This window comes from Oreochromis aureus, linkage group 3 (assembly GCF_013358895.1).
Source record: "Oreochromis aureus strain Israel breed Guangdong linkage group 3, ZZ_aureus, whole genome shotgun sequence".
Taxonomy (NCBI): domain Eukaryota; kingdom Metazoa; phylum Chordata; class Actinopteri; order Cichliformes; family Cichlidae; genus Oreochromis; species Oreochromis aureus.
The window spans coordinates 115,064,479-115,090,728 of record NC_052944.1 but is presented as its reverse complement, the minus strand read 5'-3'; the positions used below and the strand labels follow the sequence as shown (position 1 = coordinate 115,090,728).

The 26,250-nt window shown below is 42.4% G+C and overlaps 1 pseudogene; it reads right to left on the bottom strand.

The window, feature by feature from the left end:
* Nucleotides 1-7,202: 7,202 nt before the first annotated feature.
* Nucleotides 7,203-24,347, bottom strand: LOC120435084 (annotated as a pseudogene).
* Nucleotides 24,348-26,250: the final 1,903 nt, after the last annotated feature.

Genomic DNA, 26,250 nt, shown 5'->3' with positions numbered 1-26,250 from the left:
TGAATCCAGGAAGGTCGTTCAGCAATTTTGCAGGCTGTTGGTAGGGTCCTTCCCACCTCGGGGAATGCCACTTTTTCCTCTGGAGCACTTTTATCAGGATCCAATCTCCTGGTTTCAACCTGGAAGAGACTGGAAGAGAAACATCTGGCAGTTGATTGTTCAAAACTATTTCTTTGTTTTCTAACAGTTTTGTCATCCATTCTGCTAGTTTTGTTTCTCTTATGGATTTGTCTATGAGATATGAGAAGTGATGTTTTATACTGAAGCCCAGTGCTTCAGAGACTTTTGATATTACTTCATTTACGAAGTGTGTAGCACAATAGACAATTCAATCAAGACCTTGAGCCATAAACAGACCTCACGCACAGACATTGTTTTCATAACCGGACAATTTTAGACCTTGTTCCTCAAATCTACATAAATATCCTCTGGGTGACATAAAACACATTTTAAGCAGTCAATTGCTTCTCATAAAAATTATGTATTGGGATGTTTGTGTGCAGCATTTTGCATATCAGCATAAGCATTTGCGAGCAAAGCATTCTTCATTGCATAAGCGTGTGTGTGTGCATCAGTCTTCATTGCACAAGCGTGTGCACGTGTATGTGGATCACTTCTCAGTGAATCAGCATTTCAATGTGTGTTTCTTTTCATCAGTGTATGTAGATGTGTGTGTTTGTGTGTGTTTGTGCTCATCACTTTCCTGTTCTGGTGTCTTGGGTAAACCACGGCCTGAAGCGTGCCCTGGGGTCCTGCCCTCCTCCTTTTCAGTCCGCTTGCCACCATTGCTGCTGTTCAAAGTTCAGTTTGTCCTGGTTCTGGCCCCAATTGGGACAGTCCTTTTCTCCAGTGTCCATGCTCACCGCAGGTGAAAACTGCATCTTCTTCTGTGTTTTGTCCATTCGACCTCAGTTGCTCCTCCTGTCTCTGGCACGCCCTTTTTGCTGCCGTGTTGGTCCATCACTGTCCTGCACCGTGTTAATGCAGAATTGTTAAGGTCAGCATTCTTTTGCTCGGCCTTACTTGTCATTCGGCTTGGCAGGCGTCTCGTCACAGCTCTGTCAGCTGAAGCTGTCTGGGAATTTTCCCCCGTGTAGTGAAACGGGCCTTGGTTTTAACGCTCTCCGTCTCCGCTGCATAAGATCGCTTTCCTGCAGCCCTGTTGACATTTTCAGGAAATTGTTGTTATAAGTCCAGCTGTTGCAGCATTTGGTCAGGGTCACGTCGAAGGTGGTAGAGGGGAGAGCAGGAGTCCAGGTCAGCCTCGGCTTTCAGGGCCGGCAAAGCAGCCTGTAATTAAACATAAAGAGAAAAAAACAAAACAAAACAAAACGAAACAAAAGCAAGTAGAAGTGTATGAACAGGAAAATTATGTTGTGCTGGCTGTGATACCAAGAGAGGGGAGAAACACCGGGCAGGCCCTGTGTCAGCCATCCCCTTTTTTTTCCCCTTTCTTTTCTCTCACGATGTAATCAACTGATAACTCACCAAGTTGACAGGACAACACAGGTAGATATTTAAATTCTTAAGATCATGTTTAAAAGCACAAAAAGGAATTTTCCTTCCGTCAGTAATCACATGTGTCGTTCAATCAGCAGAAAACATCTCACAATTTGACTTTTAACCATTGTTGTTTAATCACTGGTTGGTCATACCAGTCTCTTTATTTTCTTTTTGAAGAAGTTAAATTGTTGTCCTGCAACCCAGAGGGTATATTTGTTAGTAATAGATAAACTTCATCGTTTAACAACAGGTGTATATTAATTTTTTTTTGCTGCTTTAACCTTGCTGGAAAATCTTCACGTGTTCATGAGTGTAAGCTGTTTTTTCATTGCGTTTGTCGGCAGGTTAATTTTAACTTTTTCTCAAACAAGGCATTTCTCTAACAGTTGCCCTTCACTCGCTTGTGCTAAGAAAGGCAAATGTGCTTGTAGTAGTTGTGAGATTATATCACATTATACCTGTAAACAAAATGAGCGAATCATGATACTGCTGTAGGCCACATCATACTTCTTGTTTAAAGAGTATTTAGTTTCAGTTTGCATCACACCTCCCAATTGAAAGAATGTGAAAATCACCAGATCTATTAGATAGGTTTGTATTATCCTATACTGCTGATTTACTGTGAGTGAGTTACACTGTTTCATGACATTTCATAACGCTGAGTTATGAAAAGAGTACTGTGGTCAGAGAGTAGGGGCCTCCCTTTTTCCTTTGTGATAGTAAAAAGAACAGAGCACATGCCACGGGAGCGTCACCCCCACCTTTGGTGGAGACAGAAAAACAGGGAGCCAAGGTCATAACTCAGGCTCACAAAGAGTCAGAAAAAATGTGAATGCTTAGTTTTGTGGCTGTGGCGCATTTTGTATGGCTTCTCTTCTTTTGTTTGTGTAGCTTTCTGCCTTCACCTGAGGGTGTGCCCTAAGCATGTGACTTCAGGTCTCCATGATTGGAGTTTATTTAAAGATAAATAAGATGATTTCATTTATTGCTCGCAGATCACGCACTAGCAGTATTAGCCGTCCTCATCACTTAAACAAAACATCACTCTTTGTTTTATTATTATTATTATTACTATTATTTTAAATTCTCCTTTCTCAAAAACGGAAAATGAAATTGTAGTTGTTCCTTGCTGAGAAACACAAAATTACATTTCAAACAAAAAACAGACACCCCAGCTCTCAGCTGGCTCTGGACTTATCATCATCAAACTGATACAACTGAAACTGATTTATTCATTTTTCAACCCAACAAAACAAAACAAATAAGTTGCTGATGGTATCAACGTTTTATACACATGAGTCAGGATGCAAAAAAGCTGCTGCCAAAGACAAATCAGAAGCATGAGGAAAAAACTGAGCTCACAGACAGCTTCATGTTTGAGCTTTAATAACTCTGTTTCCCTCCCTCTGATGTGTTCTTATGCAGCCCCTGCTCTAAAAAAATGTGTAACCTGCTCATCAGCTTAGCAGTGACCATATATTTAAATCAGCTTCACAATTGTGTGGCCTTAGCTGTTGTATACAGGGTTTTAGTTGTTAGTATAGGTGTGCTCTATATCTCAACAATGTCTCATCTAGGATGACAGGTTTTCAAGCAGGTCAAGCGTCTCTATGCACTTGATTAGATTTGGTATTTTCTTCATCTCATATATCATTATACTGAGTTTGAGCAAACCTTAAGCTTGATGCAGACTACTTTTAGCAATTATCCACCTCACATCATAACTTACAGAGGTGCCTCTTCATATTAATATTATTTCATTATTAACGCTATTATCTCATTATATAACAGCAATAGTATATTACAATATTTATTTATATTTTATTTGTATCCACCAAGGGTGGTGATCTGCAGTTTCACCTTTTCCCAAGTTGGAGACATTTACATTTTCACACACTTTCCTTGGCTGAACAATGACACAACCTTAATATATCTTGTGCGTCTCTCTATTTCATTTAATATGTGTTTGTGTGAGTTATCTGGTTTCATGCATTCTATCCATTCTAGGCACGGTCGTCCTGCCAACTATATTTCATTATTAATACCAGTTTACCAGTTGCTATCCTTCTATTATCAATTTGAATACATTAACTAAGCTCTAATTTAATTTAACCTTTTGTTTATTCCACTTCATTCCTCTTTCCATGCTTTAAAACATTACACCTTGTTTTGCTTTTATTTATTAATACTGCCAGCACACACTGTGAGACGTTCTGGTACTAGAGTCAGAGGAGGTTATTAAGTCAGCCTTCTACCCTGAACTAAATTCAGGGCGGACTTAATTTTACGCGTTGACGCGCAACCTTTTCTCTTTCTCACCATCCAGTACTCACAGGAAAACAGTAGGAGTAGTGCAGAAGCCTAGAGCTCCTATTCAATGAAGCACTTACTCCTCAACAAACATTCAGCAAACAGTTAGCGCGCTTAGAGAAAATCCTATTTTATTTGACACTCTCGCTTCTCTGGCTACCAACCTTTTTTTTGTTGCGGATTGAGCCTCTCAGGGCATGGTAATCCGTCTTACACAGGCGAGCGTGGCTACCAACCTTTTGTTTTTATGCTGCGGATTAAGCCTCTCCGTCTTACACAGGCGAGCGTTGCTACCAACCTTTTGTTTTGCTGCGGATTAAGCCTCCCAGGGCGTGTTAATCCGTCTTCGCGCAGGCGAGCGTGAGATATACTGGCTACCAACCCTTGCTTATGTTGCGAAACGGGCCCCACAGGGCAGGTTGTTTCGTCTTACACGGAGCGAGCATATTACATAGGACACGTCTGTCCTTTCCCTTACTTTGAGCAGTGTCAAACTAAAATCGATTATTCAACGCAAAGTGTTTCTGGCTGCCTTATATTCACCTTCAATGTTGCGCTGTGTTCTTTTTCCCGGCGTCACCGAGAACCTGGCGTCGTGGACCTGTATAAGACACTGGCCAGTAGGCGAATGTACGACTCTGGGCTTTTCCTCGCTTCGCTAGAAACGCGGTGGTTGCAGTGCAGGTACTCACGACGTCAGGATCTGGTGGCTCCGTCTGTGAATAGTTAGATGATACAATAATATCAATAAACTATCCGGCTCGAAGGACCAATTAAATGTCAGTGGCAAGACATTTTTAAACATTGAAAGAATACAGAAACAGTCAGAGTTTTGTTCAGAGAACTACGTGCGCACGGGTGAGTGATCGAGTGATACTCACCCGAGGCTTTGTAGTCAGCTTTATTTATACATCGTAGCATTCCCTGTTTTATCAGGCTGTAACAGACAATCTGGGCATGTATGGGACACAGTGTGTGTGTGTGTGTGTGTGAGTGTATTGTCTATCTCGAGGAAAACAGAAGCCAGTTGGGTCCTGTTTCCAAGGGTGTCTGCAAGAGACTTTCACAGGAGTCAGCGAATACTGCGGGGCTCATGTGTATGTGTGTGAGAAGAAGCAAAGACAAAACATAAAGATATGTGAACACTATGTGCTTTCCAAGCCTTTCTTAACAGGAGCATATGAGTAAATGAGTAAATGGAGCAATATAAGGAGAACTGAGTAAATGAAACATTAAAAAGGAAGATGTATCAATAAAGGAAAAACATCATAAAATCACAAAATCCCTTAACAGGATGTATTTTTACGATCTAAATATGCATATGTACAAAAAAATATATTTAAAAAACAAGTAAATTGTGTTTTACTATATTTACAGTGATGTTATGTTGTTTTACCTTTGACATGTAAGATCACAGTCTGCTTCTGCAAATTGAATGATATCCTAGGAAGACAGTACAAAACTGTAAAAAATTACAGTAATATACTTTGACATTACTATTTTTTGGAACAGTGTGGCTACAGTGCTGAAGAGAAACCTGGGGTTGTTCTTGTTTTCTTTAATCAGTGACGAATAGTAAGATGTTCTGGCTTTGCGGAGGGCTTTCTTATAAAGCAGCAAACTATTTCTCCAGGCTAAATGATGATCCTCTAAATTTGTGACACGCCATTTCCTCTCCAGCTTACGAGTTATCTGCTTTAGGCTACGTGTTTGAGAAATATACCACGGAGTCAGGTACTTCTGATTTGAGACCTTAGTTTTCACAGGAGCTACAGTATCCAGAGTCATACGAAGTGAGGATGTAAAATTATTAACAAGATAATCGACCTCTGTTGGAGTAGCGTTCAGGTAGCTGCTCTGCTCTATGTTGGTACAGGGCATTGAAGATGATAACAGTGGGTGGATTATATTCTTAAACTTAGTTACAGCTCTTTCAGAAAGACATCTACTGTGATAAAGTCTACTCTCCACTGCTGTGTAATCAATTATTGTCAATGTAAATGTTATCAGGAAATGATCAGACAGCAGAGGGTTTTCAGGAAACACTGTTAAATGTTCAGTTTCTATGCCATACGTTAAAACAAGATCTAGAGTGTGCTTAAAGTGGTGGGTGGGTTCTTTTACATTTTGAGAGAAGCCAATTGAGTCTAATAACAGATTTAATGCCATGTTGAGGCTGTCATTTTTAGCATCTACATGGATGTTAAAATCACCCACAATAATTTTTTATCTGAGCTGAGCACTAAATCTGATAAAAAGTTTGAGAAATCAGACAGAAACTCTGTGTAAGGCCCAGGTGGACGATATATGATAACAAGTAAGACTGGTTTCTGAGTTTTACAGCTGGGGTGGACAAGGTTAAGCATCAAGCTATCAAATTAATTAAAAGTCTGTCTTGGTCTTTCGTTAATTAATAGGCTGGTGTGAAAAATTGCTGCCACACCGCCCCCTCGGCCTGTGCTTCGGGATTTCTGGTAGTTAGAATGACTCGGGGGTGTTGATTCATTTAAACTAACATAATCATCCGGCTGCAACCAGGTTTCTGTAAGGCAGAGTAAATCGATTTGTTGATCAATTATTAAGTCATGTACTAACAGAGACTTGGAGGAGAGAGACCTAATATTTAATAATCCACATTTCACTGTGTCAAAGGAAAATTGTTTATAGTGTGATCAGCTACATGAAATGTGCTCTTTTATTGATCACTAAGCAAATGTCTACGTGACTTTTGACATGAACTCTTGTGTGATAAACAACTAACAGCTTCCTCTTTTCTGTAAGAACATGCAGATTTAGAAAAGGGGAACCTCAGCTCTGAGTTCTTAGAATAACTCTGTTATCTTTGTATACACACACACACACACACACACACACACACACACACACACACACAAGCTTGTATAAATAAAGAACGCAGACAGTGATACAGTGCAAGTCTTGAGTACGAGCGCTCTATGACTGCCCTCGCGAGTAAAAGACAACTGCAGTGTTTGTGTTTTCTAACTCAGGTGTCTCAGCTGAAGAACTGCGGGGTGATTTTTAGAAATCCCCTGTCATATATATATATATATATATATATATATATATATATATATATATATATATATATATATATATATATATAATATATTTGATGTATTATATCACAGTGTTTTACTCTTTGGTTCAGATGTGGATACTCTATTGTTCTTTCTTTGTGATTTTTTATGTTTAAGTTGTTTATTGCTGGTTTTTAGTTTGTTTTTTGTCTGTTTGGGAGCTGACACAGTCTCTATGGAGATGGGTTTTGGGGGGGGTAGCAGGAGGAGAGAAGCTGCAGAGAGGCGTGTAAGACTGCAACTCTGCTTCCTGGTCCCAACTCTGGATAGTCATATTTTGGGGGGTTTAATAAATGTGTCCATATTTCTAGAAATGAGAGTTGCTCCATCCAAAGTGGGATGGATGCCGTCTCTCCTAACAAGACCAGGTTTCTTCCAGAAGGTTTGCCAATTATCTATGAAGCCCACATCGTTTCTGGGACACCACTCAGACAGCCAGCAATTTAAGGAGAACATGCGGCTAAACATGTCACTCCTGGTCTGATTGGGGAGTGAACCAGAGAAAACTACAGAGTCCGACATTGTTTTGGCAAAGTTACACACCGATTCAATATTGATTTTAGTGACCTCCGATTGCCGTAACCGGGTGTCATTACTGCCGACGTGAATTATGATCTTACTGTATTTACGTTTACCTTTAGCCAGCAGTTTTAAATTTCCTTCAATGTCGCCTGCTCTGGCCCCTGGAAGACAATTGACTATGGTTGCCGGTGTCTCTAGCTTCACGTCTGAGAAGAGAGTCACCAGTTACCAGAGTTTGACCCCCGCTGGGTGTGTCGCCGAGTGGGGAAAACCGGTTAGACCAGGGGTGGGCAATCTCAGTCCACGAGGGCCGGTGTCCCTGCAGGGTTTAGATCTCACCTTGGTCAACACACCTGAATCACATTAGTTCGTTACCAGGCCTCTGGAGAACTTCAGGACATGTTGAGGGGCTAATTTAGCCATTTAAATCAGCTGTGTTGGTTCAAGGACACATCTAAAACATGCAGGGACACCGGCCCTCGTGGACTGAGATTGCCCACCCCTGGGTTAGACACATGAACAGGTTGGTGGTGTACCTGGGGCTTCTGTTTAGGACTTTGCTTCCTCCTCACCGTCACCCAGCCGCCCTCTTTCCCCAGCTGCTTGGGGTCTGCCGGGCAACAGCTAGCGGGGCCTATGCTATTGTAGTGAAGTAGATGGGGTAGGATTGTACATGATGTCCACAAATGCACCACTAACATCCACACCTTCCCAGTTGATAATTAGCAGGCTTATAAGAAACAGCTGCGCTTTACTACCAGAGGAGGCATTTGGCAGTGTTGTCCATTCAAGGTGACTCAGAGCACTAGGCAACTAAGCGCTGCAGATCTCTCCAGGAAAGCTACTCAGTTTAGTATTGCCCTTTAGAGAGTGGTAAGTGGGACTCTTGCGTTATCATAATGTAGCATATAGAAGGGTGGACTTTGACAACTGTTTCCCTCTTTTATTGCAGGTTTGCCCTATACTGCTGCTGTCTTGTCTTATGCTGTTTTGTTTGTTATGTGATGCTTTTATAACGAACAGTAATTTGGGGTGTATTTGTTTTATGTAGATCTTTTACTAATTTGTTTAACGTTTTATGCTTTGTTTTATTGCTTTAGTGGAGGTGCGGCCGCTTGTTGAGGGGCTAGGCACGTGAGGTGGAATCCCCTCCCCGATGCATGCGAGTGTACACACCGGGCATAGGTAGATTGCACCATTTAGAGTTTAGTGTGAGTGACAGTGAGGTCTGCAGTGAAATTACACGGGTGAGTAATTGGTGGCACCCTTGGGCACTCCTCCCACTATCTTCGGCTGCACCAGCTACAGGGGCCTGGCTAGCTACGGGTGAATGAAGGGTGCGAAGCCGAGTCTCCAATTCAGTAATCCTGGCCTCCAGAGCTGAAAATATGCTACATTTATTACAGGTATCATTATTGCTAAAGGAGGCCGAGGAGGAGCTAAACATCTGAAACAATGAGCAGGAAAGTGCAGGAGGGACAGGTGAAGTAGCCATGGTGCTAACAAGTCGGCTACGAGCTAAGCTAAGCTAAGCTAGCGAAACAGTACAGAGACAGTGATACTTTGGCTATGAATTAGGTAGTGAGTACACAGAAAGTGTGCTTCGGATGAAGTACATGAAGATTATACTATGAAGAAAGAAAGTATTTAGAAGTTTTTAATTAAATTGCTAAGCAGATAGGCTGCTCAGAAACACCACTGTGTTTGAGCAGGAACAGGAAGTAATACTCTACCACAGAGCGAGCGAACACCAAGTGACAGCGCCACCAAGAGAATGCCTCTTGTATCCCACTATAACTTTACTGTATAAGAGGTAACATCTTCAAAATGTCAGGAGTAGTTAGTCATTATACGAAGTATTTGTGATCTAAAAATCAAGAATGTTGGATACTGTTTGTCTGTGATTTGGACAGCCCAGCGCATGCTTCCAATGCAGGGGAAAGCCCCTTGCTATGGCTCTGTGCCCGCCCAGGGGGCGTACCCGCCACTTTGGGAACAACTGGGCTAAACACACACTCTTTATATTTTGCTAGGGAAATACATGATGTGAATTAGTAGAATGTGCAAACATTCATGGGAATACATTATTTAAGGTAAAAAAAAGACACTGCTCCCACACTGCTTTAGTAATGCTGAGGTCTGGGCTCTGGCTAGGCCTGTCTCTGGCTGTGGGTTTCCTGATTTTCTCTTTACTTCCCACCGCTGTACATATTGATAATGCCTCCTATCTAAAATTATATACATAGAATACAGGATGACAGAAATGAAATGAGCTGTAATGAATACTACAGAATGTACATAAGGTGCAGTTGTAGTCTGGCAGTGGGAGCAGTATGACAGTTCAACTGTTTATGACGGAGATGGCGAGGGGAAAGAAACTGTTCGTATGTCGGGTGGTCCTGGTCTGCAGGCTTCTGTACCGTCTGCCAGAGGGCAGCAGATCAAAAAGTCTGTGTCCAGGGTGTGAGGGGTCTGTGATGATTTTTCCCTGCCCGTTTCCTGGTTCTTCAGAGGTGCAGGTCCTGGATGGAGGGCAGGCGGGCACTGATGATCTTCTCTGCTACCCGTACAGTCCACTGCAGTCTGCTCCTGTCCTGTTTAGTGGCTGCACCACACCAGACTGTGATGGAGGAGCACAGGACAGACTCGATGGCCGCAGTGTAGAACTGGATTAGCAGCTCCTGTGGAAGACTGTACTTCCCTACTTGTCTCAGTAAGTACATCCTCTGCTGGGTCTCCCTGAGGATGGAGTTGATGTTGGTCTCCCACTTCAGGTCCTGGTAGACGGTGGTACCCAGGAACTTGAAGATCTTCACAGGCGACACAGGGCTGTCTGATATGGTAAGGGGGAGCAAAGTTGAGAGATGTCTTCTGAAGTCCACTGTCATCTCTACAGTCTCTCAGCCCGTCCTAGCCCTACCAAGGCCTGACCATGATAGCCCGACGGGTGGGGCTGAGATAGATTTTGGTCACCCGACCGGAGATATCGCTAGCCCCGTGATGTCGGGCTAGAGATTTTGCGAACCCTGAGGATGGTGATGAGTCTGCATACCTGCAGGAAGTTGAGCGGCTGGTACTCTGGTGCAGGCAGCACAATCTGGACCTGAACACTCTTAAGATAGATTTTGGTCGCCCGACCAGAGATTTTGCGAGCCCTGATCCTGAATGAGGCCAATGACGGTGGTGTCATCTGCAAACTTTAGGAGTTTAACAGCCGAATTCTTGGAGGTGCAGTCATTAGTGTAGAGGGAGTAGTGGTGAGAGGACACATCCTTGAGGGGCACCACTACTGAGGGACCGAGTTTTAGAGGTGATCTCCACCAGCCTCACTTGCTGCTTCCTGTTTGTCAGGAAGCTGGTGATCCACTGACAGGTAGCTGGTGACATGCTGAGCTGGGAGAGTTTGGAGGAGAGAAGTTCAGGCACGATGGTGTTAAAAGCCGTACTAAAGTCCACAAACAGGACCCTGGTACAAGTTCCCGGGCAGTCGAGGTGTTGCAGGATGTAATGCAGCCCCATGTTCACTGCATCATCCACCGACCTGTTTGCCCGGAAGGAAAACTGCAAAGGGTCCAACTGGTGGCCTGTAATGTCCTTCAGATGGGCTAACACCAGTCGTTCAAAGGATTTCATGACCACAGACATCAAGGTGACAGGTCTGTAATCATTCAGTCCTGTAAATAAGAAGGAGAAAGTCTGCAGGCTGAGCTCTGCCAAAGGGCAAGAGAGCCAGAGACAACATGTAGCTTACTCCGCCAGAGGCTTGCCATCTCAGCCTGAGCTGAGCAGCAATGTCCAGTGGGGAGCGGTATGGAGTCGCCCTCCTTGATCATGTCCACAGGACAGGTATGCCAAACTGCAAACTTGTGCAATTTGGCATACCTAAGGTTATTCTGCTCGTTTTCTTTTCTTAAGAATGTCTTCTTTACAGTGACCTTTCAACTGAGACAATTTCGATGAGGCTTTAGTGAAAAGTAGATAGATCAACTGACTAGTTAGCTCTCTCAGGTCCCATCTTAGGTCTATGCTGGATTTTTTTTTTTTCTCTATTTCCTAAGGATATGACTTTGTGATGCTGTTCATCTGCTGTAGGCCCTTCTTTGGTTATTCATTTCTGCAGTTCCTTAAATTTTATAATGGTACATCAGTTTTTTCCTCTGATTCCCACTCAGGTGGAGGGGTAAGGCTTCCCGCGCCTGTGCTGCCCTTTAACGGCCAGTGTAGATAGTGCACTTAAGGACCCTTTGTCACTGCCACTCTGTCACATTTTCTCATCTGCTATGGTGATAAATTTGTTCACCCAGTGTAGTCTTTGTCCTTACACTTTCCATTGTGTAATCCTGTTTCCTTCCATTGTTTGGCTACCTACCAGAGGAAGTCAGAGGGTTACAGACTATAATATTGTATTATAGTGATTAGAGCATGCTGTAGGTATTACAGGTACTGCTGCAGCGGTTTGTATCATATCTGTCTAATAGATTTGTTCTTTTTTTTTTCATTGGAGGGAATTTATTTTTAAAGGACTTATTGTGTGTTTTAATCAAAGCACAGTTTCTTCAATGATTAGTCCAAATCCAAAGACACTCAGTGTTTGATCACAATAAAAGCAGCAAATCCTCAAAACTGAAAAGGGATCATCAGCTTTAATGGTTTGATTAATCACCAATCAAAATGATTGTTGATTACATTCCTGTTAATCAACAAACTGATTAAATAGCTGTTCAAATAGTCATCTTCAGTAAGTAAGGAAAGCCTACCCTTAAGAACAAAGTGTATTTTTTCTAATTACTGTGTTGGTTTATTGTACACATCACTATCACTAACACTCTTAATTCTATAAATCTCCATCCACGTTTACATTTTCACTTCACTCCAGAGCAGTAAATCCAGAAGAAGAAGTTTTGCTTCTCTTTTTTTCCCTTTTTTTTTTTTTTTTTTTTTTTTTTTGAGATTTCTTTGCTTTACACAAATCATGGTCACAATACAAAATGAAAACGTTGTAATTATACATTAAAAAAAAAATGCCAATGCGGAAATCAAGCACTAAATTTTGGGCACTGATGTGAGATAATACTTTGAATATATTTCCCCAGTAATTATCCAGGTTAGGACAACACCACATCATGTGGCCCTCATTTGCTGGATTATGTCCACACCTGGGACAGGCAGGATCGGCTTCTGGGAAACATTTTGAAAGCCTCTCTCTTGTATAATGAAGATGAAGAAGAATTTTAAACTGAATTAAACCATGGCGAATACAAAGGGAGGAAGTATGTATATGATTCAAGCAAGATCTCCACTCATCATCAGATAAATCCACCCCAATGTCTTTTTCCCAATTATTTTTTGTTTTTTCCCAAGTAATAGGCCTTAAGCTCTGTATCAGTTTGTATATGACTGAGATTCGCCTTTTGCCAAAAGGATCTATTTCCAAAATAGTATCCACTTGATTTTTAGCAGGTAGGTAGGAGAATGAATGAAACATTGTTTTTGCAAAACATTCTTTTCATGCAGATATCTAAACTTATGTGAGGTTGGTATATTGTAATCTCTCATCAAAGCATCAAAGGTGTTAAAAGTTTCTCCTGAAAATAAATTGTAACTTCAAACCATTATTATGCCAAATTTGGAATGCTTTATCTAAAATGGATGGCACAAAAGGGGTTAAATAATAATTTGGTGATATTAGCCGCCCAGTAGTAAAAGATAAAATTTGGCAACCCTAGCCCACCAGCCTTTTTTGGTCCTTCCAAATATGTTTGATGGGGGAGGGGCGGTAGTTACACTCGCAGTAGCACAGGAACAGAGCGGGAGGGAGAGACAGAGAAAGAGAGCCAGGGACAATAACGTCACATTAGAACGTTATAGTAATCATCCTCAGCGTGGTCCGAGGCTTTTGCGGCCTGCTCTTTCCCCGATCTTGTTTTGCTCATATTTCATACAATGTAGCTTTGAACATGTAAAAAGTGCATCAGGACAGCACACGGGCGTGTTATCGTAATGTTATTAAAAGTCATGAAAAAAGTTAGCCCTTTGAGGAGCCCTGTACAACACGTCTTCACATGGCTACGCCTCTCTACCTATCTAATAGACTATAATTTGTTCATGTAAATGGAGAGTCCTTTTCACACACTATGGTCAATTATGGTGTTCCACAGGGTTCAGTGCTAGGACCAATTCTGTTTACATTATACATGCTTGCCTTACGCAGTATCATCAGAAGGCATAGCATAAATTTTCAATGCTATGCAGATGACATGCAGCTCTATCTATCCATGAAGCCAGGTAACACACACCAATTAGTTAAACTGCAGGAATGTCTTAAAGACATAAAGACCCGGATGGCCGCTAACTTTCTGCTTCTTAATTCAGAAATAACTGAGGTTATTGTACTATTGTTATTTCCCCCCTAACTGTTGTTAATTTCATTAACACCAAAGAAGCTGAAAGTGATTTTAAAAAAAAGCATCTGATACTTAAATGACCAGATCAGCATCACAGAAGTTTTAATGACTTGATGCTACACTCTTAAAAAGTGTAATTTATTGTAAATCCTCACATTCAGTTTATGTAACAGTTTCTTAAGAGGCCACTATGCATTACACTTTTCGGGTTTTCATAAAGAGCACACCAATTTTTAAGTAAAATCAACATTTTAAAAATAGCGAAGTGAGCACATATTTACTTACAGAGCTTTTTTGGAGGCTTTGACCACTGGCAGCAGCCTCAGAAGAGCCTCCTCTGAAGCAGAGTATTTCTTCAGGTCAAACATATCCAGATCTTTTTCTGACGACAATAAAATAAAGACCAGAGCTGACCACTGAGCAGGAGACAGTTTATCTGTGGAGAGACTTCCTGATCTCAGGGACTGTTGGATCTCCTCCACTAAAGAACAATTGTTCAGTTCATTCAGACAGTGGAACAGATTGATGCTTTTCTCTGCAGACAGATTCTCACTGATCTTATCCTTGATGTATTGGGCTGCCTGTTGATTTATCTGTGAGCGACTTGTGAGCGACTGTGTCAGCAGGCCACATAGAAGAGTCTGATTGGTCTGCAGTGAAAGACCCAGGAGAAAGCGGAGGAACAAGTCCAGGTGTCCATTTGGACTATGTAAAGCCTTGTCAACAGCACTTTGATAGAAATGTGTTTGTGCATATTTTTCTCCTATTTCAGATTCTGGGGAGTTTGTTCTCTTTTGTTCCAGCATATTGAGTCCAGAGTTGCTGAAGGTCCGATGGACATGAAGAGCAGCCAGAAACTCCTGAACACTCAGATGGATGAAGCAGAACACCTTGTCCTGGTACAGTCCTCTCTCCTCTTTAAAGACCTGTGTGAACACTCCTGAGTACACTGAGGCTGCTCTGATATCGATGCCACACTCTGTCAGGTCTGATTCATAGAAGACCAGGTTTCCTTTCTGCAGCTGATCAAAAGCCAGTTTTCCCAGAGACTCCATCATCTTCCTGCTCTCTGGACTCCAGTGTGGATCTGTCTCAGCTCCTCCATCATACTTGACCTTCTTCACTTTGGCCTGAACCACCAGGAAGTGGATGTACATCTCAGTCAGGGTCTTGGGCAGCTGTCCTCCCTCTCTGGTTTCCAGCACATCCTCCAGAACTGTAGCAGTGATCCAGCAGAAGACTGGGATGTGGCACATGATGTGGAGGCTTCGTGATGTCTTGATGTGGGAGATGATCCTGCTGGCCTGCTCCTCATCTCTGAATCTCTTCCTGAAGTACTCCTCCTTCTGTGGGTCAGTGAACCCTCTGACCTCTGTCACCATGCCAACACAGTCAGGAGGGATCTGATTGGCTGCTGCAGGTCGTGTGGTTATCCAGAGGCGAGCAGAGGGAAGCAGTTTCCCCCTGATGAGGTTTATCAGCAGCACATCCACTGAGGTGGACTTTCTAGGGTCAGTTAGGATTGTAGTTTTGTGGAAGTCCAGAGGAAGTCGACACTCATCCAGACCATCAAAGATGAAGACAACCTGGAAGTCTTCAAAGCTGCAGATTCCTGCTTCTTTGGTTTCAGTAAAGAAGTGATGAACAAGTCCCACCAAACTGAACTTTTTCTTCCTCAGCACATTCAGCTCTCTGAAAGTGAATGGAAATATGAACTGGATGTCCTGGTTGGCTCTGTCTTCAGCCCAGTCCAGGCTGTATTTCTGTGTTAAGACTGTTTTCCCAATGCCAGCCACTCCCTTTGTCAGCACTGTTCTGATTGGTTCACCTCTTCCATATGAGGGTTTAAAGATGTCTTCTTGTCTGATTGTTGTTTCTGGTTTCCCGGATGCTGTTTGAATTTGTCTGACCTCATGTTCATCATTGACCTCTGCAGTCCCTCCCTCTGTGATGTAGAGCTCTGTGTAGATCTGATTCAGAAGGGTTGGGTTTCCTGCTTTAGCGATCCCCTCAAACACATGCTGGAATTTTTTCTTCAGCCTAGATTTAAGTTTATGATAAGAAACTGTAGCCAGGTATTCTGAATTAAAAAAAGAAAATCCAGAATATCAGTTCATACTTTATAAATTGCACATTATTAACTATTTAACAACTATTTAATTTGTTAAAGAATAAGTGTTTGAATAAATGGTGGTTCATTCCTTGAAACATTAGCAATTAGCATATCATATTTTTCTAGCAGCTTAAAATTTCTGAGAAATGCTCTTACTGCTCTGCAGACGGTTAGCCAGCTCCTCCTGCTTCATTCTCCTCATGAAGTCCAGTGTGATATTCACAAATGCCTCCCTGCTGTTCCTCCTTTGTTCTTCGTCATCCTCTAGCACATCTTTATTTTCCCTCTGGTACGCTAAGCTTTCTGGATAATCTTGACTCAGAACATTTTGTAACCTCTTCAGCTCACTCTTCACATAAGTTATAATGTTGCCCTCCAGCAGCTAGAACACAATACTTTATTAATAACCCAATCAGACTGAAGTCATGGAGCGTTTGTGCAGACATGTACAGACCTGAAATATAGTATCCAGATTTTTTTGATGCTGCTGGCCAGACTGACCACCAGGAACCACTGATTTCTCCTGTTCCACTCTGCAGAAGAAATATTGAAAAAATTGTTCAAGCACAGAGTAAAGATCTCGTAAGAAACATTTTGCAAAGACAGTGACTCAGATGAATCATTTTAGCTGTAAAAGCTTGGTCACTCAGGACAATGACATATGACACATCTCAGCTTAAAGTTCTTATTGTAGTGAGTTAGGTGTTGTAGATGTTCTGTTCTTGTATGGTGTCTGTGAACTGTGGAGGCAGATTTCTTTTCTGTTGTACTGATCATATATTGTAACCATATCACTTTAGTGTAGGGAGATTACATTTTCACTCTGTTGTATGCATGTTATCACAAGTGGGCCTCAGGTTTTACAGGTTTGCACCTTCACCGGGAGTCCATTGTAAAGTGAAGGCATCCGAACATCCTGCTCTTAGGGAGGTGACCGGGGCGGGGGGGGGGGGGTCAAGAATGAGCTGGACTAAGGGTGTAGGCCTGGGGGATGGGCAACATGAGAGCTGTGGAATGTCTTTGTCTGTGTGTGTATATACAGATTGGATTCATTCCCCCTGGCAGTCGTGAGTAGGATACATATTTTAATCTTGCTCTGTACCATTTGTGTCTGCCTCTGCAACACCATACTTTGTTGGTGCCCAGCTTGGGTGTGCCTGATGGTGCTTCTAATTGGAGTTTGTTTTAAAGGTGTGTAGTGTTTCGGGGGGGTTGTTGTTAGTTTTGTGTGTGTGTGTGTGTGTTTGTGATTCGTGTCTGTTTTTATATTATTCGCTGAGTCATTCCTTGTTTCTTTATTACTTGATTGTGTGAGTGAGGATTGCAATCATCTACATGGGTGAGTAACTGGTGGCACCCCTCGAGTTGCCTCCCCAAGTGGCTTGTCTTTAGCCATATTAATTATTTTGTTGAGCTGCTGTAAGCAATGTGAAATACAGGGCTACATAACACTGACACTAACACAGAATACTACCTACCCAAATGTGTCATCACAGAGCTCCATAGTCCTGCAAAGATATATGACGAATCCTTGATTTCAACCAAATGTGATGACACTGTGAAATGTTACTGCACAGCCGGTGGATGAGCCTGCTCACTCAGATCTACACTGAGGTGATCTTTGGCAATTCTCCCCTTTCGCAGGATTGGATAGACAGGGTGACCCAGCTTCTGAGTACCTCTGCTGATTTTTTTGCTCAACATGATTTGGATTTTGGACATGTGTCTGAAGTAAAACATCACATGAACTTAAAAGATGAAGCGCCCATTAAACAAAAGTCTAGGCCAATCCACCCAAATGATTATTAAGCTGTGAGCAAGCACTTGCAAACACTCCTTGATGCAGGAGTGATTCGTGACTCAGGGTCCCTTTATGCGTCATATTATGGTGGTCAAAGGGGCGTTGGCCAGAGGGGCCGATGGTGCGATATGGCAGCCTCGCTTCTGTCAGTCTGCCCCAGGGCAGCTGTGGCTACAACCGTAGCTTGCCTCCACCAGTGTGTGAATGCGAGAGTGAATGAATAGTGGCATTGTAAAGCGCTTTGGGTGCCTTGAAAAGCGCTATATAAATCCAATCCATTATTGATTATCGCAAACTCAATGCGATACGAGATGCATCTGCACTTCCAGACCTTGAAAACCCTTTTGCGGGATCCAAATGGGTTTCAGTAATGGATCTCAAGTCTGGTTATTACCAGATTGAGATGGAGGGATGTCATAAGTCAAAAAAATCAAAATCAAATCAAAAATGTCAAAAACATGACCCTGTTTGCAAATCTGGAAGGACACGTCAACCAACAGGGTGCTTCCATTACCCTGAGTTGGGGAAACCCCTTTATTTCCTTTGCACAGAGCCTCCTAAAAAGCTTTACCCGAGCACTTTATACAATCGGTGACTATGAGAGCTCATCTGTAGACCACAGGGTAACGCATGAAGGGGCTCATGGTATGTCAAGGGGGGAGAGGCTACAAAATCGCTTTTTGTCAAATAAATCTATTACCTATTATTGTCACACGGGGGCGCTTTGATGCAGTCTTATGTTACGACAACCTTTCACCTCATGCACAGGAAGCATTGTCTGTCTTTTCCTGTCAGATCTTTCCTTGAATGCTGGTCAAGTGTGTGTTGTACCACAATGAGAAAATATCTCAGTATGCAGTGCTGCTAACCAGTTAACGAGACCAAATTGTTTTTGGTCCAGGGATCTGTTGAAGATGCAAGTAAAGATGGGAGCCAGCTGTTCAGCACAGGTCTGGTCCGGGGGCTTTCCTGGGCTTCTGTTTCTGAAATAGTCTGCTCACATCCTCAGTGTGGATTCTGAGTTTCAGGGAGGAGGAAAGGGGGATGAGAGGTGTGATGGAGGTCGTTGAGTCTGGATTTGGGAGGGTGGTGGTGGTCCTTGGGTCTGGATTGGGGAGGGTGGGTGGTCATTGAGACTGGATTGGGGAGGGTGAGGGTGAAGGGGGAAGAGGTGGAAGGTGTGTTGGGGGTCAGTGTCTGAAGCAATGTCTCTAGGGAGGGGAGGGTGAGGTGTGGGAGTCTGTCCGTCTCAAACCTGCAGTAGAAAGTGTTTAACTCGTTGGCCAGGTCTTTGTTTGCTTCAACAGTGGGTGGGGGGCGTCTGTAGCTGGTGATTTCCTGCAGGCCCCTCCACACTGACGCAGGGTCATTGGCTGAGAGCCGTTCCTCCAGCTTCTGGGAGTAGATCCTTTTAGCTGCTGTGATCTCCTTGGTCAGTGTGTTCCTGGCTTGCTTGTACAGGGCCCTGTCACCACTTCTGTAGGCGTCCTCCTTAGCCTTACGAAGATGTTGGAGTTTAGGAGTGAACCATGGTTTATTGTTGTTGTATTTGCAAAAGGTCTTTGTTGGCACACACACGTCTTCACAAAAACTGATGTATGATGTCACAGTGTCCGTGAGCTCATCCAGGTTATCAGATGCAGCTTCAAAAACAGTCCAATCAGTGCAGTCAAAACAGTCCTGCAGTTCCTGCTTTGCTGCGTTAGTCCACTTCTTCACAGTTTTGACTACAGGCTTGGCACGTTTGAGTTTTTGCCTATAAACTGGAATAAGATGGACCAGGCAGTGATCAGAATGTCCCAAAGCTGCCCGGGGCACAGATTGATAGGCATCTTTTAGAGTGGTGTAACAGTGATCCAGTATGATGTTGTCCCTGGTGGGGCAGTCTATATGCTGTCTGTATTTAGGGAGTTCGTGGTTGAGGTTTGCTCTGTTAAAGTCCCCAAGGATAATTGTAAAGGAATCCGGGAATTTCCTTTCCAGGTTATTGTTCACTGTTAATAAATCCCACTTGCACCTCCGCCATTGTCTGCTATTGGATCCTCCTTTCTCACCTTCATACGACTGCTGCCCCAGTCATGACATTATGGCAGATGGCTGGCCTTCCCTGAGCCCGGTACTGCCAGAGGACTCACCCAGAGTTTCATAAAATTAGTTCAGTCTAATAACATACAGTGTAGACACCGATATAGATATTGAAAATAACAATGTTAAAATCACCTACAATGATTATTTTATCTTAACTTATCACTAAATCTGAAAAGAGTAAAAGATCCCCTGAGAAAGAGAGGTGTACAACAGAAGTATCTGTGTTTTCAAATTGTGGTGTTCAAAGCTAAGGGTAAGGATTTCAAATCATTAAAAACTCTGCCAGCATCTTTAGTTAAATAGCTGCGGAGAAAGATTTTTTTTTTTTTCTATCAGTATCCCCCTATTTACCCTGCTCTCTCCCTGTGTGTGTTGTTTGTGTGTCCTGGGGCCTATCACAGGTTCATGCCCTTAATTGTGCACACTTGTGTTGAAGTGTCACTTTTTCTACACAAAACTAAAATAGTTTTGAGCTTTTGCCTACATTCTAGGCCTAATTCCCTATGCACAGGTTTACTGAATCCTCCCTGTGATGTGCTGAGCCTGACCCCGACTTTGTGATTGTGAGCACCGTAGATATTGGACCCGCCTTATCCTGTGCATCTCTTGCACAGTTTTGCATTGTAAATATTTTATCACTGTAAATAAATGCTCTGACCTGTCCTTGCTCCATCATGTGACCGGAAAACTTACAGAAATCGCTCAGGAAATTGCCATAGTAAAAGGTATGAGACTCCCTTCCTCTCCCTTTTCTCTGCTTCTGCCCTGTGATTACCAGCTGTTATACACCTCAGAACGACCTCTCCCCACGTCAGAGGTATTCACTGGTGAGTTGGGCAAACGCATTAATTTTCTCAAGCAATCTTCTCATGTTTAGGCAGCAAAGGAGAATGTATGAGACTGATTGTTCAAAGTTGCCTTTTGCGTGGAAATATATTGTGAGCACGCTGTGAAGCGGGGCCATGCTGACCACCACGAAGTGGTCTAGGGGTGTGAGTGTGGGGACCAGTAACAAATGGGTCCAGAATGGAATGAAAGGAAAACAGTCAGAAGTGTTCAGTAAAAAATATAGTTTAATTACAATTAATCTTAACTTAAAGAGCCGGCATCGCCGTTTTACCAATAACACTAGAAAAAGAAAAAGGTCGCAACAACAAAGGACTGGGGCAAAGTCATATTCTCCGATGAAGCCTCTTTTCGATTGTTTAGGGAATCTGGAAAAAAGCTTGTCCGGAGAAGAAAAGGTCATGCCAACAGTAAAGCATCCTGAGACGATTCATGTGTGGGGTTGCTTCTCATCCAAGGGAGTGGGCTCACTCACAATTTTGCCTCAAAACACAGCCATGAATAAAGAATGGTACCAAAACACCCTCCAACTTCTTCCAACAATACAACAACAGTTTGGTGAAGAACAATGCATTTTCCAGCACAATGGAGTACCGTGCCATAAGGCAAAAGTGATAACTAACTGTCTCGGGGAACAAAACGTTGAAATTTTGGGTCCATGGCCTGGAAACACTCCAGATCTTAATCCCATTCAGAACTTGTAGTCATTCCTCAAGAGGCTGGTGGATAAACAAAAACCCACTAATTCTGACAAACTCCAAGAAGTAATTATGAAAGAATGGGTTGCTATCAGTCAGGATTTGGCCCAGAAGTTGATTGAGAGCATGCCCAGTCAAAATGCAGAGGTCCTGAAAAAGAAGTGCCAACACTGCAAATACTGACTCTTTGCATAAATGTCATGTAATTGTCGATAAAAGCCTTTGAAACGTATGAAGTGCTTGTCATTATATTTCAGTACATCACAGAAACAACTGAAACAAAGATCTAAAAGCAGTTTAGCAGCAAACTTTGTGAAAACTAATATTTGTGTTCTTCTCAAGACGTTTGGCCACGACTGTAGGCCTCACAATTTGCTATTAAATGGCCAGACTTAAAACAGAAAAAAAACACTTTTGTTTTGTCTTGGAACGGGACAAAAGTAGCTCACTCTGTGGGTACTGTACAGCTGGCAACATTCACTGAGGCATCACGTCGGTCATGCTTAACCCTCTGGGGTCCAGGGTATAATTGGGAGTTTTTGACTACTTTTGATTTTACCTCTATATTTCACTTTTAGAAAAAGTTTATCTTGCCTTGTTTGGTATCATTATTTTCAGCACAATCTCAAATATCTGAAATTGGAGTTATTTTTTCATTTTGACAGTATTAGCTGTATGACTGTATTAGCACAATTGTGACCGTGACCGTGGCTCAGGGGATCGGGAAGATCATCTGTAACCGTAAGGTTGCCGGTTCGATCCCCCTGTTCTCTCTGTCCTGGTCGTTGTGTCCTTGGGCAAGACACTTTACCCTACCCGGCCTACCGCCTACTGGTGTTGGCCAGAGGGGCCGATATGGCAGCCTCGCTTCTGTCAGTCTGCCCCAGGGCAGCTGTGGCTACAACTGTAGCTTGAATGTGAGAGTGAATTGTAAAGCGCTTTGGGTGTCTAGAAAAGTGCTATAAAAATGCAATCCATCATTATTATTATTATTATTATTATTATTATTATTATTATTATTATTATTAATTGAACTAAATTCAGACGAAAAACTTAGAGCTTAGAAGAAAAAAGTTATATTTTTTTTACTGTAAAAACAACAAACACGTTTAACAAATCATTTTCATAACTTGAAATGCAAATAGAAATTGTACATTTCTAAAAAATTATGCTCAAGTTTTGCAAACAACAAAGTTATATGGTAGTATTTATCTAAAAATGCAGCCGAGGCCTCAGGCCTTTTTTCATATAACCATTTAAAGCTATTTACAGAACAATCCGGTGTTCTGCATCAAATAACATGACACACAAATTATTTATGCAACTCCAAAAAATAGTTTGTGTCCACTATAAGACAGAGGAGAACAGCACAGGGATAAATCTGCAGGTCTGACAGCAGGAGGTGTATCACTCCTGTTTTCAATGTGGAGACAGCATTTACACTGCAATCTGCCTTTGGTGACTTTTGGAGCAACTGTGACATTCACTAGTAGAACTGACACACAAAAAAACAAAAGCTAAACTACACGCTAACTATAGACTCCAAACACGCTAAACGTCACTAATGTCTCACATATGAAAACTCTCTCTCTCCTTCTTTCGCTCCCCCACTTTCTCTCACCAGCGTCACTCCTAAACCTTCCCCCTCTTCCTAAACAACCAAATGTCACATGTTGCCATATAATTTTTTTTGATTGGTTGACATGGTACATTTTAACACCAATATGAAAGGGGTGTTTTTTCTTTTTGTCTTTTTTCATTCGCAAGCGGAGAGTGTTTGCTAGTGCTGTCTGTAGAAAACGTTTTACAACTTCTTCCCACTGTAAACGCTCCTGTTTTATTAAAAAAAAAAAAAAAACATTGCATGTGTTTTTCATCATAACTTTGGTTTTACGTGGCCTATCAACAAAATTTAAAATACTGGCATATAGTTAGAAGTCCGCACTTTCGACCCAAATTGAAATGGAGACTCTTGTTGCTGTGTCGTCTTAAATTGGTCACGTGATTTTGACGCGCCGGCACATCCATCGACCCCAGAGGGTTAATGACGCTGGTTTTATGGATGAGGGCAAACTCATCAGCCAGTGTTGCAGCCTGCTGTAACGAAGGAACCTTTTGTTAGCTAAGCTATACTGCATTCTGGTCGGAGATGCAGTTCTTAAATTCCTCTATGAGTATTAATTCACGTACCCAATCCAGGTCAGTAGCTTTGCAGGACACACACCACCGATCAAAAAGCAAAACTTTTCTCCCTTGCAAAATCTCGGTAGGATAGACCCTGTCCCCTTTTTAATCCCCAGAAATGCTGCCTATCAGCCTCTGGGACCAGCTCATAAGCCAGCAGAATGGAACTTTTCATCTTGTCATAATCCAGGCTTTCCTCAGCTGAGAATGAGGAACAAACTTCCTGACCCTTACCTACCACTTTACATTGCAGCAGGATGGCCCACGCATCCCGCGGCCAGTGCAAGGCTGTAGCTATTCGCTCAAATGACTCAAAATAACTGTCAACCTCAGTGTCGCGAAACACTGGAACCAGACGACTGTTTGTTTTTCCACATCAAACGGTGCCTCTGCCTGCCGAATGGAGGCAGTCGCAGGAAGAGAAGCCTGCTGCAGTTCCAACCGTCACAACTTGACAGCTGTCTCCACTTCTACCTTTTTCAGTTCAACCTCCCTGGCTCTGGTCACCTCTTCCTCTAAACGCCTAAGCTCCAACTCCTTCTTTAGCTTGGACTCCCTCTCCCGATCCTCCCTTTCCAGCTGGAGACGAGCCAGGCGTACACGGAGCCTAGCGTCCAGCTTTAAATCCACTGATGACTCTATCGAGAGTGGTTCAAAGTGAGGCAGTGTCATCGGCCTGTCCTTAGGCAGCCCCTGAGCAACGGGTGTAGACACTGATGGCGCTACAGCTTGATCCGGCAACAGAGGAACAGGCTGAGATGCTGCACCATACTCAGCCATAAACACGGCAATATCAAAGGTAGCCATTAAAAACTAGAACAAAAAACTACCCCAGGCTGACAATAATAACAAATGAGAACCACCTCCAAAACACAAATCAAAGACAGGTGGGAAATATGAGTGGCCATAGGGTTAACCAATAGATAAAAATACCACCAACTCTCTCCCCAGACCTACCTACTAAAATCTTAGCCTACTTATCTTCTGGAGTGTACCGGGCTCGGGGCAGCTTTAAAGGCTAAGCATCAGGTGCACAAAGCACCGACAAGCCTAGCCCCAACAGGGAACTAATCCCCACCTGGTATTACTCCAAAAATAAAAAAGGCAAAATAAAAAAATGAGTGCCTGAAGGAGGAGCTTACGCTCAGCTAGACACTCCCCTGTGCTAACTGGAGAGAGGGTAGCAGATACAATACAACTAAACAAGTGACCGGCAAACAACACACCAAAACTTAATCGCTGTTCACTTCATTCATATCCTGGACGAGCCCCCACATTGTTAGGGGGGCCGTAACGATCACACTTCTTTACTGATTTATGGATTTTGCCTGAAGAAGCAGGGTGAGAGGAGAAAGCCCTGAGTTCCTTTTTGCACAGTTCAAATGATAAATTAAAGTATGACTTGACTGCTAAGGAATTATCTGCTTCATTGTTACTCATTAATTGCTATGTGTAGTAGAATTTATGATCTTCTCCATTGCCTGACAAGCAGTGTTGGGCAAGTTACTTTGAAAACGTAATTAATTATAGTTACTAGTTACTTCTTCAAAAAAAGTAACTGAGTTAGTAACTGAGTTACAAGACTCTAAAAGTAATTAATTACTTGAAAAGTAACTATTGCGTTACTTTAAAACAAAATGTTTAACCCTCTGGGGTCCAGGGTATAATTGGCTATTTTTGACTACTTTTGTTTTCCCTCTACATTTCACCTTTAAAAACTATTTACTTTACTTTGTTTGGTATAGAATAGAATAGAATTCAATAGAATAGAATTCAACTTTATTGTCATTGCACATGCACAGGTACAGGGCAACGAAATGCAGTTTGCATCCATCCAGAAGTGCTTTAGTGATATAGATATATTACAATATATATTAGCAATAATATAGATATGCAAGTATATTACAGAAATGGGTCTATTGTGGTATGTTATAATGTACACGGTATGAAGTATGTTGTGAATATTCTATAACTATCTTTTGCCAGAAAGTGATTGCCCTCCGTTGGAGCGCGCGCAGCTGCTTAAAGCTATAGCGCCCAGATTACTTACAGTTACTTCCGTGCAACTGATTTAAGGTGTGGGAAGCTGAAAACAGCTTCAACCGTCTGTTTGTTGAAAAATAGTAACGCGACCGCACCGCATTTTCTTGTTAGTAACGGTAACGGCGTTGTAACGATAGGAATAGTAATTAGTTAGTTTACTCGTTACTGAAAAACGCCGTTAGTGACGCTGTTACTTGTAACGCCGTTACTCCCATCACTGCTGACATGTGATAAAATGGAATCACTGTGTTTAGCATTTAACCTAAATGTTCAAATCACCAGACCCATATATCTGCGTCAAATATTATCTACAATTATATTGGTGAAGTCTGTGCCACTTGTTGTATGAGCACCTGTTGATCCACACTGTTTGAAATGTAATAAATAGGATCAATAAATAACCTTTGAGTGTGTTATGACCAATGGTGACAAGTCCAAACATAGGGTTAAATAAACTTGGCACTGTTGAGTATGCACCTGGGTATCTCCCCGCCTGTGTTCACTGCCCAAAGCTGTGAAAAACCTTTCCTTATCAAATATCGTAGCCTACCTCTGGCAGCAGTTGTCTGGAAGATTCATTGTTTTTGCTCTGCAGCTGTAGTTTTGCAGACTTTTGGACCCACTTTGGCCAAAAAACTGT